We start from the raw sequence: 14,112 nt of genomic DNA on the forward strand, positions 1-14,112 counted from the left end.
AGCACAGGCTCCGGATGTGCAGGCTCAGCGGCCATGGCTCACGGGCCCAGCCGCTCCGCGGCATGCGGGATCCTCCCGGACCGGGGCACGAACCTGTGTCCCCTGCATCGGCAGGCAGACTCTCAACCACAGCGCCACCAGGGAAGCCCAAGGTTTTTTTTAAAACTTTTCTTTTTCTTGATGTACAGTTCTATAAGATTGAACATGGGTGTAAATTCTTGTACCAACCACCATAATCAGGATATAGAACAGAACATCACAGCAAAGCAATGGTTTTTTTTTTGCTCCTTTGTAGTTAAAACCTCCCCCTGCTCCTAATTGCTGACATCAGCTAATCTGTTCTTCCAAATAGTTTTGCCTTTTTTAGGTTGTCATATTATTGGACTCATACAGCATGTTACCTTTGGCCACTGGCTTCTTTCACTCAGCATAATGTCTTTGGGATTCATCAATACTATTGCATGTTCCTTTTCATTGTGTACAATAGTACAGTAATAGTAATAGTAATTGCAATAGTAATCCATGATATGGAAGAATTATAGCTTTTTAATCCATTGACTTATCAAAGGACATTTGAGTTATTTCTAGTTTAGCTGATTATGAATAAAATGTCCATAGATACTCATGTACTGTTTTGTATAACCATAAGTTTATACCTCATTAGAGTAAATAGCTAAGAGTGGGATTGCTTTGCCATATGGTAAGTGTATGATGTTTGTGTTCAGAGTACATGACTGTGTGGTTACCATTCTTTTAAACTTGTTAAGGTTTGTACTATGACTCATGATGTAGTCTATGAAGGTGAATGTTCTACGTCCACATGAGAAGAATCAGTATTCTGCTATTGTTGAATGACGTGTTCCACAAATGTCAATTGGTCCAATTGTTTGATGGTGGTGTTCAGTTCTTCTGTATCTTTATGATTCCTGAGAAAGGAGTGTTGAAATCCCCAAGTACAGTGATTGATATGTTTCTCTTGCCATGTCTATTCACTTTTGCTTTAATATTTTGAAGCTCTGTTGTTAGTTACATATATTTAGCGTTGTTATATCTTATTAATGTATTGACTCTTTTATCATTATGCAATGTCCCTCTTTATTTCTGGTAATTTTCTTGGCTCTGAGGTTTATTCTGTCTGATAATATATTCCAGTTTTTCTCTGACTAGTTTTATATATTACCGTTGTTTTCCTTTTTAATCTACCTAAATTATTATATTTAAAGTGGAATTCTTATAGACCATATATATTTGTTACCCTCTTCCTAATCTGAAAACTGTCTTTTAATTGCCATGTTTAAATCATTTATCTTTAAATTAACTATTTACATGTTTAGAGTTAGGTCTACCATTTTGTTTTTTGTTTTCTGTTTGTCCCTTCTATTTTTCATTCCACTGCTTCTGCCTTCTTTTGGGTTATTTGAATATTTTAAGTATTACTTTTAAATTTATCAATTATATTTTTAATATGTCTTTTTGTATCTTTTCCAGTGGTATTACAATATGCATACTTAAGTTTTCAGTCTACTTAGAGTTAATATTTTACCATTTCTAGTCAAATGTAGAAACCTTACCACCATATCTTCCTTTATATTTTAGTTGTGATATTTATTAACTCTATGTTCATTGAACAATCCACCAATGTTATAATTTTTACTTTCAACCATTTAAAAAATTTAAAGAACCATTTAAAATAACTTCAATGAAAAATAGTCTGTTTATTTATGCAATGTTTACCATTTGTGTTGCTCTTCCTTTATTCCCAAAGTTCCATGTTTCTCTCTGGTATATTTTCCCTTTCACCTGAAACACTTCCTTTTGCACTTCTTGTATATTAGGTTTTCTGGTGATAAGTTATCTTAGTTTTTATTCATTTGAGAATGTCTTTATTTCATCTTAATTTGTGAATGAAAGTTATTTTTACTGGATAGGGAATTATAGGTTGACAGTCTTTTCTTACAGTGCAATATTGGTTTTGCTTCACTGCTGCCTTTTTTTTTTTTTTTTTTTTGCGGTACGCGGGCCTCTCACTGCTGTGGCCTCTCCCGTTGCGGAGCACAGGCTCAGCAGCCATGGCTCATGGGCCCAGCCGCTCCGCGGCATGTGGGATCTTCCTGGACCAGGGCACAAACCCGTGTCCCCTGCATCGGCAGGCGGACTCTCAACCCCTGCGCCACCAGGGAAGCCCCACTGCCTTCTTTCTGATGACAAACTTACAATCATTTGAATAGTTATTCTCCTACATGTAATGCTTTATTTTTCTCTAATGGCTTTCAAGATTTTTTCTCTGTGATTTTCATCAATTTGATCATGATATGTATTGGCACGGAATTCTTTGAGTTTATCCTGTTAGGGGTTTGCTGAACTTCTTGAATCTGCAAGCTTATGTCTTTACCCAAAGTTGGAAAGTTTTCAGGCATTATTTCTTCAAGTACATTTTTTCCTGTACAATAATCTTTCTCTTTTCTTTCTGAAACTTCAAAAACACAAACGTTAGACCTTCTGATATTTTCTTCAGGTTCTCAAAACTGTTCATATTTTCTTTCAAATGTTTTTCTCTCTAATGTTCAAATTGGATAATTTCTACTAATCTACCTCCAAGTACATTAACTCTTCTCTTGTCTTCATTGAGCCCATCTAGTAAAGTTTTTTTTATTTTGGTGATTGTATTTTCCAGTTCTAAAATTTCCATTTGGTTCTCCTTTATAGCCTCTATTTATCTGATGAAATTTTTATCTTTCCATTTGTTTTAAGAATTTTTTTGTTACTTCTTTAAACATTTCATAATAGCTTCTTTAAAGTCTTTGTCTGATAATTCAACATCTGATTCATAATTAGGTTGATGTCTGTTGATTTCCTTTCCTTCGACAATTTGTGAGACCTTTCTGATTCTTTCATATATTGAATAATTTGGGACTGGATATTTTGAATATTAAGTTACAGTGCTCTTGGTCTAGATTAGATCCTACGGAGAATGCTTTCTTGTTGTTATTGTTTTGTTTTAGTAAGCAATTGACTCAGGTGCTGGCTGCAATTTCTGATATGACTTATGTGGACTGTGGTTCAAATGTCAGTATACTTTTCAAAGTCTTCCCAATGTTATTCAGCTCTCTCCTGCATGTGTGCTTCATGGGGGCCAGTCTGAGGCCTGAGTGCAGTCTACCTCATGCATCAGTTCTCAAAGCTTATTGGTATAATGTTTAGGGTCATATCTACCGCTCAGCTCAGGGGTGAGCCAAAGGGTTCATATAAAATGTTTTGAAATCCTTTTCTTGAGCGCCTTTTTCTCTATAGTGTCTCCCCAAACTATCTTGCTCCCCAGGTTCCTTCTTCCTGGTCCTCTGCTAGTCTTTTTAACTTGCATGCATGTCCTGAGCTTGCTTCTGCTTCTAGATGCAAGTGGCAGGAGGATAGAGAGAAAAAATGGAGATATTCCTTTATGCTCTTTGGATCACATCGTTTCTCTGGTTGGAGAGCAGGATTATCCTCTTTTCAGGTACTCACCTAAATGCCACTGCCACCACCACCACAGGGTTGCAGCTTCAGGAGTGGGGCTTGCTGGCAGCAAAGCTGAGAAAGAAAGAAGAAAACGTTAGGAATTTACCCCTACTCTCTCTGTCTTCTAGAGGCTGCACTTCCCAATCCTAAGAACAAAAGAAGATGCATTTCTCTTGTAACTCTTTTTGTCCATGCCTGGTACACTATTCTGGGATTTGTGCTGACTCAAAGACAAGGAGATATGTATGAAAAAGGAATAAAACAAGGAAACTTCCCACTGATTGCTTGTACTTTGAGTTCTGCTTTTCTTCCCAAGCCACCTTCTACCATTTACTTAGAGTTCCGATGTGGCCCACTCCATGCATTTTGCCAAGGGCTTTGGTTGTATGTGGTTGGAGAGACAGAGAGGAGCTTCTTACTTCATCTTCACAGGAACTTGAACCCTCACTTAAGTTTTGTAAACTTCAGTTACTTCATCTTCAAAGGGAGTGTTATTAATACTTGCCCTTTCTAATTCCTAAGATATATATAGGAATAAAATGAAATGGCATATATGAAAGTGTTTTGTAAACTGTAAAGTACCTTATGATTGTGATCATGGTAAGATATTGACCTTTGAATACTTCTACATAATTTGAAAATAATTTTTCCCATTTCAACTTTATTATTCTTGGCAATTTCCTCAATATACAGTGCCACATTAATAAATATTACAGTGTTTAGAAAGGTGAGACACCCCCATGTTAAACAAAGCCAAACAGATTTCCCCACTGTGGGACTTCTTGAAGCCTCAGATAGGTTAATGTACATTTTGAACTCTCAAGAGATAAAGGAATAGATTTATGTACTTGTCTGTGAGCTGTTTTCTTTGCTATGGATCTTTTAAATATAGTTAAATGCAGAACTATATTTTGTAAGCACATGCTAGAAAACGCTTCTCTATGGCATCTTTAAAATGAATGAGTCTTTTAAGCTTTGGCAAAACCTCTATTCTCCCTCTTAATCACCTGTCAAGCTGAGAGCCTTGCTCACAGATAGACATGTGGCTGTAGGAAGAAAGGTATTTTGAGGGAATTTGAGGCTTTAAAGAAACACACAGATGCAAAACAAAACAATGTGTATTTGGTATCTTTCTGAAGTTCCATTCAAGTAAAAGTGTTCTGTGGCTTCAGTTCTCAAGCTATGGTCTATTAGTGTGAGAGCAGTTAGAAGATGCTCTTAGAATCTGGTATTACCATGAAAATCCAGGCTGTGTACTTGTACTATTGCTTATACTAGAGACAAAACCCAGTTCTTTAGAAAAGTGTTATTGATTGTGATGTATTTACACCTCCTGCTTCTTTCAGTTAAAAATAATTATTATTAAAATATTGTTTTTAATTTATATTAAATCATTATTATTATTTAAATTACTTTTAAAAATTAAAAATAATTTTTAGAACTTAGGAACACAACACAGTAAGAAGTTATATATATGTAACCTCATTGTCCTTGCTGGACTCCTAACTGTTTCCTATCTGTAATGGTCAAAATTGGACATAATTCAAAATTATTTTTCTCTTCCACTTTACATTTTTGTGTGAATAAGTTTATATAAACAAAAAGTACAAGCAGAATCTATATTCATTAAAAGAGAAAATGAAGACAATATAACTTTAGACAATGAGGAATTTGACATCTTGAAGGTAATGTATGGATGTTAACTTATAAATCAGTTTAGAATCTCAAATTCACTACTAAGAAAAATAATTCTAGAATAGGTCATTGATTTGTTAATCTTTTTATTTGTACATGAACTTTAAAAGATCATAAGTAGAGGGATTTGCATTCACAAATGTCCTGAACTTTGATCAAGAATTTACTTTTTGAAAGATAATCATTACGCATTTTATCACATTATAATCCAATTCTAATTATGGCCCTAGTTCATCACTACTTCTCACTGGAGAAATGTATCAGCCCCATATGCTTGTAGTCTGTGCCACGCAGACAGCCCTGGGGTCTCCCATTCATGCAATCTGAGAGCACAGACTACCATTACGTGCAAGCTTAAAGCCTAAGTTAAATAAAGCATAGAGAGCAGTAATTCGAGCTTACCCACAGAAAGAGCAAAGTCACATTTGGGGTCAAGTCTGGATATATCTAGCATCTGACCAATATCTGGCTAACTTAAAGCACTCTGTAAATACTCTAGCTTATTTTTATTTAAACAATTTACATAGTTCATCTTTTTTTTTTTTAAGCAGGGGTTAAAACTTTTGTGAAAAGCTGCAGTACAAAAGGCTAATACACTCCATATTTGTGCAGAAGAATTTCATCTGCAGAGAGTAAGTTTGGGTGCCTTACTTGTTTCATCATCAAGTCATCCAGAATGTCAGTTTATGGGCAGACGTGAACTTAGGCTGCCTAAAAGCCATTCAAATTTCTTATCTCCTTCCACTATCAAAGCCAGAAAGTGGAAATATTCAATTTCTCAACTTTCCCTGGCTGGAACACCACATCATCCCTAGACTACTGGCCCCTGGATTAAAAAAAAAAAAAAAAAAATCTATGTTTTAGAAAAAAGGAATTTTTGAAGATTGTGCAGGGCTTCCCTAGTGGTTGAGAGTCCACCTGCCGATGCAGGGGACATGGGTTCGTGCCCCGATCTGGGAAGATCCCACATGCCGCGGAGCGGCTGGGCCCGTGAGCCATGGCCACTGAGCCTGCGCGTCCGGAGCCTGTGCTCCGCAACGGGAGAGGCCACAAGAGTGAGAGGCCCGCGTATCGCAAAAAAAAAAAAAAAAGATTGTGGAGATGCCTTGGATTCCAATAAAATTGTACCTCCATGCATTATAGAACAAAATACATGGGGTTTTAGACTCTCAGGATTAAAGGAATCAAGAAGAGACTGTATTTTCTTTGGATAGTCAAGATAGCAATTCTTTTATTACAAAACCTCTTTACATCTGTTTTTAGAAGTCTCATTTAGTTTTAATTTGAAACTGTTTTTCAAAAGCTAATCATCTGTGATAAGAGATACAAGCTGTTTTAAAAAGTGCCTGCATCAGAAAGCAAGCCAAATCTGCTGGCATCCTTATCCTGGACTTCCCAGCCTTCACAACTGTGAGAAGTAAATTGTTTGTTGCTTATAAGCCACCCAGTCAATAGTGTTTTGTTATAGCAGCCAAATGGACTAAGACACAGGGGACTTTACTTTGTGTGTGTGTGTGTGTGTGTGTGTGTGTGTGTTTTACATAGAGGGTCAGTGAGTGTTCCTAATTATCTTCTGTCAACTTCTGAAGGAAGGAAAGGTAGCGTGAGGTGGGGTGAAGATTAGAAATACTAATGGAAGCAGAACTTCTGATGTTTAGCAATAGCATGTGCTATCATTTGCCTCTTGGGGCCTCTGTTGCTGAAGGAAGAACTGTACTGGGGCCTCTGTGAAGCCATGTATAGTTGCAGTAACCCCTGGACCTGTCAGAGTACAGCTAAGATGTACACAGTATAAACTCATTAAAACAACATAATAGTTTAATCAAAATTCACCAAGGTTTATTTGTTGAAATAAATTGGTAACTGAGGCAGTGATAATAAGTGAAAAAAGCTACTGCACTTTTTTCTTGAAACATTTGTCCATGGGCTTGTATCCAAGAGGTATATGGTAGGGACAGTCACATTGACCATATAGGTTTTGGACTTTACCTTAAGAGCGTAGGGAACTATTAAAGTGTTTTAGCAAATGAGCATGGTCAGCATTACATTTTTTAAAGGTCAATCTGCTTACAGAAATGAATTATTGGTTTAAAAATTAGTGGTTTAAAAAACTGGAGTAGAGATTCCCAGGTAAGAAGATATAGCAATTATCCAGGAAACATATCATGGTGTCCTTCAATGTGAGTATGAAGAAAATTTGGCAAGTTACAGGCACATGGAATGTTGAATAAAACATAATGCATAGGGGAGTTCCGGGAAGATGGCGGAAGAGTAAGACGCGGAGATCACCTTCCTCGCCACAGATACACCAGAAATACATCTACACGTGGAACAGCTCCTACAGAACACCTACTGAACGCTGGCAAAAGACCTCAGACCTCCCAAAAGGCAAGAAACCACCCCCCACGTACCTGGGTAGGGCTAAAGAAAAAAGAATAAACACAGACAAAAGAATGGGGACGGGACCTGCACCAGTGGGAGGGAGCTGTGAAGGAGGAAAGCTTTCCACACACTAGGAAGCCCCTTCGCAGGCAGAGACTGCGGGTGGCGGAGGGGGGAAGCTTCGGAGACGCGGTGGAGAGCACAGCAACAGGGGTGCGGAGGGCAAAGCAGAGAGATTCCCACACAGAGGACCGGTGCCGACCGGCACTCACCAGCCCGAGAGGCTTGTCTGCTCACCCGCCTGGGCGAGCGGGGCTGGGAGCTGAGGCTCGGGCTTCGGTCGGAGCACCGGGAGAGGACTGGGGTTGGCAGCGTGAACACAGCCTGTAGGGGGTTAGTGCGCCACGGCTAGCCGGGAGGGAGTCCGGGGAAAAGTCTGGACCTGCCGAAGAGGCAAGAGACTTTTCCTTCCCTTTTTGTTTCCTGGTGCGCCAAGAGAGGGGAGTAAAAGCGCTGCTTAAAGGAGCTCCAGAGACAGGCGTGAGCCGCGGCTAAAGGCGCGGACCCCAGAGACGGGCATGAGACGCTAAGGCTGCTGCTGCCGCCACCAAGAAGCCTGTGTGCGAGCACAGGTAACTATCCACACCCCGCTTCCGGGGAGCCTGTGCTGGCCGCCACTGCCGGGGTCCCGGGACCCAGGGACAACTCCCCCGGGGGAACGCACGGCGCGCCTCAGGCTGGTGCAACGTCACGCCGGCCTCTGCCGCCGCAGGCCCACCCCGCACGCAGTGCCCCTCCCTCCCTCCCGGCCTGAGTGAGCCGGTGCCCCCGAAGCAGCGGCTCCTTTAACCCTGTCCTGTCTGAGCGAAAAACACACGCCCTCCAGCGACCTACACGCAGAGGCGGGGCCAAATCCAAAGCTGAGCCCCTGGGAGCTGTGCGAACAAAGAAGAGAAAGGGAAATCTCTCCCAGCAGCCTCAGGAGCAGCAGATTAAAGCTCCACAATCAACTTGATATACCCTGCATCTGCGGAATACATGAAGTGACAACTAATCATCCCAAATTGAGGAGGTGGACTTTGAGAGCAAGATTTATGATTTTTTTCCCCTTTTCCTCTTTTTGTGAGTGTGTATGTGTATGCTTCTGTGTGAGATTTTGTCTGTATAGCTTTGCTTCCACCATTTGTCCTAGGGTTCTATCTGTCCGTTATTTTGTTTTTTTTAAATTTTTTTCTTAATAATTATTTTTTATTTTAATAACTTTATTTTATAAATATATATATATTTATATATATATATATATTTGCAGTACACGAGCCTCTCACTGCTGTGGCCTCTCCCGTTGCAGAGCACAGGCTCCGGATGCACAGGCTCAGCGGCCATGGCTTACGGGCCCAGCCAGCCCACGACATGTGGGATCCTCCCGGACTGGGGCACAAACCCGCATCCCCTGCATCGGCAGGCGGACTCCCAACCACTGCGCCGCCAGGGAAGCCCAACTTTATTATATTTTCTCTTACTTTATTTTATTTTACTTTATCTTCTTTCTTTCTTTCTTTCCTTACTTCCCTCCTTCCTTCCTTCCTCCCTCCCTCCCTCTTTTCTTTCTTTTTTCCTTCCTTCCTTTCTTTCTATTTCTACTAATTCTTTCTTTCTACTTTTTCTCCCTTTTATTCTGAGCCGTGTGTATGAAAGGCTCTTGGTGCTGCAGCCAGGAGTCAGTGATGTGCCTCTGAGGTGGGAGAGCCAACTTCAGGACACTGGCTCCACATAATATCAAATGACGAAAATCTTCCAGAGATCTCCATCTCAACACCAGCACCCAACATCACTCAACGACCAGCAAGCTGCAGTGCTGGACATCCTATGCCAAACAACTAGCAAGACAGGAACACAACCCCACCCATTAGCAGAGAGGCTGCCTAAAATCATAATAAGGCCACAAACACCCCAAAACACACCACCAGACGTGGACCTGCCCACCAGAAAGACAAGATCCAACCTCATCCACCAGAACACAGGCACTAGTCCCCTCCACCAGGAAGCCTACACAACCCACTGAACCAACCTTGGCCACTGGGGACAGACACCAAACACAACAGGAACTACGAACCTGCAGCCTGCAAAAAGGAGACCCCAAACACAGTAAGATAAGCAAAATGAGAAGACAAAAAAACACACAGCAGATGAAGGAGCAAGATAAAAACCCACCAGACCTAACGAATGAAGAGGAAATAGGCAGTCTACCTGAAAAAGAATTCAGAATAATGATAGTAAAGATGATCCAAAATCTTGGAAATAGAATGGACAAAATTCAAGAAACATTTAACAAGGACCTAGAAGAACTAAAGATGAAACAAATAGTGATGAACAGCACAATAAATGAAATTAAAAATACTCTAGATGGGATCAATAGCAGAATACTGAGGCAGAAGAATGGATAAGTGACCTGGAAGATAAAATAGTGGAAATAACTACTGCAGAGCAGAATAAAGAAAAAAGAATGAAAACTGAGGACAGTCTCAGAGACCTCTGGGACAACATTAAACGCACCAACATTCGAATTATAGGTGTTCCTGAAGAAGAAGAGAAAAAGAAAGGGACTGAGAAAATATTTGAAGAGATTATAGTTGAAAACTTCCCTAATATGTGAAAGGAAATAGTTAATCAAGTCCAGGATGCACAGAGAGTCCCATACAGGATAAATCCAAGGAGAAATATGCCAAGACACATATTAATCAAACTGTCACAAATTAAATACAAAGAAAACATATTAAAAGCAGCAAGGGAAAAACAACAAATAACACACAAGGGAATCCCCATAAGGTTAACAGCTGATCTTTCAGCAGAAACTCTGCAAGCCAGAAGGGACTGGCAGGACATATTTAAAGTGATGAAAGGGAAAAAGCTAAAATCAAGATTACTCTACCCAGCAAGGATCTCATTCAGATTTGATGGAGAAATTAAAACCTTTCCAGACAAGCAAAAGCTGAGAGAGTTCAGCACCACCAAACCAGCTTTACAACAACTGCTAAAGGAACTTCTCTAGGCAAGAAGCACAAGAGAAGGAAAAGACCTACAATAACGAACCCAAAACAATTAAGAAAATGGGAATAGGAACATACATATTGATAATTACCTTAAATGCAAATGGACTAAATGCTCCCACCAAAAGACACAGATTGGCTGAATGGATACAAAAACAAGACCCATATATTTGCTGTCTACAAGAGACCCACTTCAGACCTAGAGACACATACAGACTGAAAGTAAGGGGATGGAAAAAGATATTTCATGCAAATGGAAACCAAAAGAAAGCTGGCGTAGTAATTCTCATATCAGACAATATAGACTTTAAAATAAAGACTATTAAAAGAGACAAAGAAGGACACTACATAATGATCAAGAGATCGATCCAAGAAGAAGATTTAACAATTGTAAATATTTATGCATCCAATATAGGAGCACCTCAATACATAAGGCAAATACTAATAGCCATAAAAGGGGAAATTGACAGTAACACATTCATAGTAAGGGACTTTAACACCCCACTTTCACCCATGGACAGATCATCCAAAATGAAAATAAATAAGGAAACACAAACTTTAAATGATACATTAAACAAGATGGACTTAATTGATATTTATAGGACATTCCATCCCAAAACAACAGAATACACATTTTTCTCAAGTGCTCATGGAACATTCTCCAGGATAGATCATATCTTGGGTCACAAGTCAAGCCTTGGTAAGTTTAAGAAATTGAAATTGTTTCAAGTATCTTTTCTGACCATAATGCTATGAGACTAGGTATCAATTACAGGAAAAGATCTGTAAAAAATACACATGGAGGCTAAACAATACACTACGTAATAACGAAATGATCACTGAAGAAATCAAAGAGGAAATCAAAAAATACCTAGAAACAAATGACATTGGAGACACGACGACCCAAAATCTATGGGATGCAGCAAAAGCAGTTCTAAGAGGGAAGTTTATAGCGATACAATCCTACCTTAAGAAACAGGAAACATCTCGAATAAACAACCTAACCTTGCACCTAAAGCAATTAGAGAAAGAAGAACCAAAAAAACCCAAAGTTAGCAGAAGGAAAGAAATAATAAAAATCAGATCAGAAATAAATGAAAAAGAAATGAAGGAAACGATAGCAAAGATCAATAAAACTAAAAGCTGGTTCTTTGAGAAGATACACAAAATTGATAAACCATTAGCCAGACTCATCAAGAAAAAAAGGGAGAAAACTCAAATCAATAGAATTAGAAATGAGAAAGAAGTAACAACTGACACTGCAGAAATACAAAAGATCATGAGAGATTACTACAAGCAACTCTATGCCAATAAAATGGACAACCTGGAAGAAATGGACAAATTCTTAGAAATGCACAACCTGCCAAGACAGAATCAGGAAGAAATAGAAAATATGAACAGACCAATCACAAGCACTGAAATTGAAACTGTGATTAAAAATCTTCCAACAAACAAAAGCCCAGGACCAGATGGCTTCACAGGTGAATTCTATCAAACATTTAGAGAAGAGCTAACACCCATCCTTCTCAAACTCTTCCAAAATATAGCAGAGGGAGGAACACTCCCAAACTCATTCTACGAGGCCACCATCACCTTGATACCAAAACCAGACAAGGATATCACAAAGAAAGAAAACTACAGGCCAATATCACTGATGAACATAGATGCAAAAATCCTCAACAAAATACTAGCAAACAGAATCCAACAGCACATTAAAAGGATCATACACCATGATCAAGTGGGGTTTATTCCAGGAATGCAAGGATTCTTCAATATACGCAAAACAATCAATGTGATAAACCATATTAACAAATTGAAGGAGAAAAACCATATGATCATCTCAATAGATGCAGAGAAAGCTTTTAACAAAATTCAACACCCATTTATGATAAAAACCCTCCAGAAAGTAGGCATAGAGGGAACTTTCCTCGGTATAATAAAGGCCATATATGACAAACCCACAGCCAACATCGTCCTCAATGGTGAAAAACTGAAACCATTTCCACAAGATCAGGAACAAGACAAGGTTGTCCACTCTCACCACTCTTATTCAACATAGTTTTGGAAGTTTTAGCCACAGCAGTCAGAGAAGAAAAGGAAATAAAAGGAATCCAAATTGGAAAAGAAGAAGTAAAGCTGTCACTGTTTGCAGATGACATGATACTATACATAGAGAATCCTAAAGATGCTACCAGAAAACTACTAGGGCTAATCAATGAATTTGGTGAAGTAGCAGGATACAAAATTAATGCACAGAAATCTCTGGCATTCCTATACACTAATAATGAAAAATCTGAACGTGAAATCAAGAAAACACTCCAATTTACCACTGCAACAAAAAGAATAAAATATCTAGGAATAAACCTACCTAAGGAGACAAAAGACCTTTATGCAGAAAATTATAAGACACTGATGTTGAATTTGCGGTGCCTTTAAGGCAGTTAGATGTATAAGTCTACGTTCGGGAGAGGGGTTTCCTTAAAAGAGATGGATGTGGGAATCTTCAGTATAAAGGTGCTATTTACCACCATGGGGGTTAGATGAGATCTGCCCCCCGTAACACCCCACCACCAGGAAGATTGTTAGAGCATAAAATAAAACAGTCTCCACGGGTTTACAGCTGATGACAGAAGCCAAGGAATTGTGGGATGGGGGCGAAAAGCTTCTCAATGATGGAGGAGCTGAGGGGAGGGCCTCATGTTTGTAGTCATTTTAGGAAGTGACATCCTTCTCACACAGGTGGATCTTGGGCCACCTCAATAGGAAAGCAAGCAAGAAAGAAAAGACTCTGCTAGAGAGATGTGATGAAAGGGATCCTGAATTTTGAAATATATTCACGTATTCGTTCTTCTATAGTAATGACATTTTTGAAAATGAATTTGATTATTGGAAACTTGTATCTGTACTTATAGTGAAAGTGAAAAATAATTCAAAGCCAAATTACTTTGACATTTATTTTCCTCTCTTCTTCAATTTTAATAGTAAACGCTACACGTATGTCTTCCCCCGCTCAAAATTTTGATCTTGTTGACTAAAGCTTTCAATTACAGCAGACAGTGCTTCAGATTTGATTAAAAAAATACAAAACATACGAACCATGTTTAATTAAATTCTGGTGGTTGAAAGCACATGAAAGAATTTTTCATTTATGCATAGCTCTGAATTGTTCTTATCAAAATCTCCAGTTTTTGGGCTTCCCTGGTGGCGCAGTGGTTGGGAGTCCGCCTGCCGATGCAGGGGATGCAGGTTCGTGCCCTGGTCCGGGAGGATCCCACATGCCGCGGAGCGGCTGGGCCCGTAAGCCATGGCCGCTGAGCCTGCGCATCCGGAGCCTGTGCTCTGCAACGGGAGAGGCCGCAACAGTGAGAGGCCCACGTACCACACACACACACACACAAACTCCAGTTTTTGAAGGAGACTGCTGATGACAATAACCACATCAGCTCCTAAGAGAAAAATAGCAATCTGGGCTCCCAGGGATCACCAAGTTTTT

The sequence above is a fragment of the Tursiops truncatus genome, chromosome 4 (assembly GCF_011762595.2).
Source record: "Tursiops truncatus isolate mTurTru1 chromosome 4, mTurTru1.mat.Y, whole genome shotgun sequence".
Lineage (NCBI taxonomy): Eukaryota > Metazoa > Chordata > Mammalia > Artiodactyla > Delphinidae > Tursiops > Tursiops truncatus.